Genomic DNA, 4,472 nt, shown 5'->3' with positions numbered 1-4,472 from the left:
TAAAAGCAGTTCTGTAAGCCCATAAGGCATCGTCTACTTTTGTTGCCCAGTCTTTTCTGTTTGATTCTACTATTTTTTAAAGGATCCATTTGAGTTCTCGGTTTGCTACTTCAACTTGTCCATTAGTTTGAGGATGGTATAGGGTAGCTATTCTATGATGAACTCTGTATTTCTTAAGGGTTTTCTCAAATTGGGTATTACAAAAATGAGTGCCCCTGTCACTGATAATTGCTCTAGGTGTTTCGAATCTCGAGAAGAGTTTTTTAAGGAAACGTACTACCACTCTAGCGTCATTAGTAGGTAGAGCTTGGGCTTCTACCCATTTGGACATGTAGTCAACTGCTACTAAGATGTATTTATTTCCGAATGAACTGGGGAATGGGCCCATGAAATCGATACCCTAAATGTCAAATATTTCATAATAAAGCATATAGTTTTGAGGCATTCCATCATGTTTAGATATGTTACCTGTCCGTTGACATTTGTCACATAAAGTAACATACCTGATAGCGTCTTTGAATAACGAAGGCCAATAGAAACCTAATTCAAGTATTTTGTGTGCAGTCTTAGTGCCATTATAGTGTCCTCCAGTTGGCCTTAAGTGGCAATGTTCCAATATTTTTGATATTTCTCATCTTGTAACGCATCTTCTGATGACTTGATCTGCACATCTGCAAAATAGAAATGAATCGTCCCAAAAGTAGTTTTTCACATTATTAAAGAATCGCTTCTTTTGCTGGTGTGTTAACCCTTTGGGGATAATATTAGCAGCTAAAAAATTTGCGATGTCTGCAAACCAAGGTACCTCGGAGTTAGATATAGTGAAAAATTATTCTTCAAGGAACGAATCATTTATTTTCACATCATCTAGTTCTCTAGTATTAGATTTCTCGAGCTTGGATAGATGATCAGCCGCGAGATTTTCAGCTCCTTTCTTGTCTCGAATTTCCAAGTCGAATTCCTGCAATAGGAGAATCCATTGAATGAGTCGAGGTTTTGCATCGGTTTTAGTTAAAAGGTAGCGAAGGGCGGAATGGTCAGTGTAAACAACTTTAGACAATATGAGATATGATCGAAATTTATCAAATGCAAAAACCATAGCTAACAACTCTTTTTCTGCAGTAGTATAGTTTTCTTGTACAGTCGTTAAGGTTTTGCTAGCGTAATAGATAGGTTGAAAATGCTTGTCTCTTCGCTGTCCCAATACTGCACCTACTGCAAAATCACCCGCATCACACATTAGTTCAAATGGCAAGTTCCAATCAGGTGCAATTATGATTGGAGCATTAATTAATTTATCCTTTAAAGTATTAAATGTTTCTAAACATTCCTGATCGAAGTTAAAAGGTATATCTTTTTCTAGTAATTTAGTCAAAGGCTTAGCTATTTTAGAAAAATCCTTAATAAATCTTCTATAAAGACCAGCATGTCCTAAAAATATTCTAATAGCCTTAACTGAACTAGGGGGTGGTAATTTTTCGATTGTTTCTATTTTAGATTTATCTACCTGAATCCCTTTACTAGAAATTTTATGCCCTAATACAATACCTTCTTGAACCATGAAGTGACATTTCTCCCAGTTAAGCACAAGGTTTGTTTCCTCACATCTTATTAAAACTTGTTTTAAATTTTTAAGGCAGAGATGGAAAGAGTTACTGAATATTGAAAAATCATCCATGAAGACTTCCATGATATTTTCCACGAGTTCGTCGAATATGGCTATCATACAACGCTGAAAAGTGGCAGAAGCATTACATAATCTAAAAGGCATTCTACGATAAGCGAACGTACCATATGGGCATGTGAATGTCGTCTTTTCTTGATCTTCAAGAGCTATTGGGATTTGGAAGTAACCGGGAGAGTCCATCTAGAAAGGAGTAATACATGTGTCCGGATAATCTTTCTAACATTTGGTCAATGAATGGTAAGGAGAAGTGATCTTTTCTTGTGGCGTCATTCAGTTTCCTGTAGTCTATGCAAACTCTCCACCCTGTAACTGTTCTTGTTGGGATTAATTCATTCTTCTCGTTGGTCACAATCGTCATGCCTCCTTTCTTGGGGACAACCTACACTGGACTTACCCAAGAACTGTCAGAAATAGGATAAATAATTCCAGGATCTAGAAGTTTAATTACCTCAGCTTTTACAACTTCCTTCATGTAGGGGTTCAGACGTCTTTGAGCTTGCACACACGATTTGTATTCATCTTCCATCAAAATTTTATGGGTGAAAAAAGAAGGGCTGATTCCTTTAATGTCAGAAATTTTCCACGCTATGGACTTCTTATGTTCTTTTAATACTTGGATTAATTCCTCTTTCTCCTTGGGTTACAAATTAGAAGCAATAATAACTAGTAATGTAGAATTATTTCCAAGGAATGCGTATTCTAAATGGTTTGGTAATTGTTTAAGTTCCAGTTTGGGAGGCTCCTCAATAAAGGGTTTTTTTGCTTAAGTTTATCATTTATCTTAATACCCTCATATTCTACTTGTCTTGACGAATGGTCATTAGGTTCCTCACCTGTCTCCTCGTCTTGAGCTGGATACGGTTTCGTTGTCTCCTCTTGTATAATTTCCTGAAAAGAGTCTTGAGTAATATGATCAATAAAGTCAATAAAATAACATGAATCATCCTGTTCCCTAGAGAATCTCATAGCATCATAAATTTTAAAGATCATCTCCTCGTCACCTACTCTAAGTACCAATTTACCGTCACCCACATCAATTACAGCTCTAGCAGTGGCTAGGAATAGGCGCCTTAAAATTAAGGGTACTTCCACATCTTCATCCATGTCAAACACAACAAAATCAACAGTGAATATAAATTTATCTACTTTTACGAGTACGTCTTCTATAATACCCTTAGGATATTTAACAGATCTATCGGCTAATTGAGTACTCATCCTAGTAGGTTTACGTTCCTCAAGACCAAGTTGTTTGAACATTTTATATGGCATCAAATTAATACTAGCGCCTAAATCAGCTAGTGTTTTTTCAACATTTAGATTACCAATTAAGCAAAGGATAGTAAAACTTCCTGGATCTTTTAGTTTGGTTGGCAGCTTGTTTTGAAGTATGGCAGAGCACTCCTCGTTGAGTTCTACTGTAGATAAGTCTCGAACTTCCTTTTATTTGTTAGAAGCTCCTTTAAAAATTTTGCGTAGGTAGGCATCTGCGAGATGGCTTTAACAAAAGGTAAGTTGATATGTAATTGCTTAAAAAGTTCAAGAAACTTATCGAATTGTGCATCAATGCGATCTTTTTTTAATTTTGCTGGATATGGAACTGGTGGTGTATATTCCTCTGGCACTGGGTTGTCACTATTTTCAGGTTTTTCTTCCCTTCTTTCACTTTCCACGGCTTCTTGTGCTAACTTCTTTTCAAATTCCACTAACACTTTCCCACTCCTTAGTGTAACTGCTTTGACATGCTCTCTTGATTTGGTATTACTAAGTAAATTTCTTAGTGGTCTTTCCGAGATTAGTTTGGAAAGCTGGCTTATATGAGTTTTGTGTCCTTGGATCGATGCTTGTTGATTCTTAAGTGTTGTCTTGGTGTTCTGAAAACGGGTTTCTGACACTGATATGAACCTTGAGAGCATCTCTTCAAGGTTCGATTTCTTCTCTTGTTGATAAGGTGGCTGTTGAAAACCTTGAGGATTTTGTGGCTTCTGATTCCCTTGACCACCCCAGGAGAAATTGAGTGGTTCCTCCAACCTGCATTATAAGTATTACTGTATGGGTTATTTTGAGATCGAAAGTTATTGTTACCCATATATTTGACTTGTTCCTCTTCAATTGTGGGATTGAAGGATTGATATTCTGTATGCACACCTCCTCCACTTGAGTCACACCTCTTTACTGGATGTCCCTGCGTAGAACCAAGTAAACCATCAATCTTTTTATTGAGAAGTTCTACTTGATTTGACAGCATAGTAACTGAGTCGACGTTATAAATGCCGGCTGTTTTTGTTGGCTTAGTCCTCATGACTTGCCACTGATAGTTATTCAGTGACATTTCTTCAATGAATTCATAAGCTTCTTCAGGTGTTTTGTTGTTGATGGTTCCGCCAGCAACTGCGTCAACCATTTGCCGAGTCAAGGGATTTAGACCATTATGGAATGTTTGTACTTGAAGCCAAAGCGGTAACCCATGGTGAGGACACCTTCTCAGTAAGTCCTTGTATCTCTCTCATGCATCGTAAAGTGTTTCTAAATCCATCTGCACAAAAGAAGAGATATCATTACGTAATTTAGCCGTTTTAGCCAGCGAAAAGTATTTTAGTAAAAAATTTTCGGTCATTTGTTCCCAAGTAGTAATTGACCCTCTTGGTAACGAGTTCAACCACAGTTTAGCTTTATTCCTCAATGAAAAATAAAATAACCGAAGATGAATGGCATCATCAGAAACGCCATTGATTTTAAATGTACCGCAAAATTCTAGAAAGTTTGCTAAGTGAGCGTTGGGATCTTC

The 4,472-nt window shown here is 37.0% G+C and overlaps 1 non-coding gene across 1 annotated transcript; it reads left to right on the top strand.

The window, feature by feature from the left end:
• Positions 1 to 4,146: 4,146 nt before the first annotated feature.
• Positions 4,147 to 4,253, top strand: LOC128292416 (small nucleolar RNA R71). Its single transcript, XR_008282401.1, has one exon. It is a non-coding gene; the product is annotated as a small nucleolar RNA R71 (small nucleolar RNA).
• The last annotated feature ends 219 nt before the right edge of the window (positions 4,254 to 4,472 follow it).

This window comes from Gossypium arboreum, chromosome 4 (assembly GCF_025698485.1).
Source record: "Gossypium arboreum isolate Shixiya-1 chromosome 4, ASM2569848v2, whole genome shotgun sequence".
Classification (NCBI taxonomy): Eukaryota; Viridiplantae; Streptophyta; class Magnoliopsida; order Malvales; family Malvaceae; genus Gossypium; species Gossypium arboreum.
This window is presented reverse-complemented; position numbering and strand designations above follow the sequence as displayed.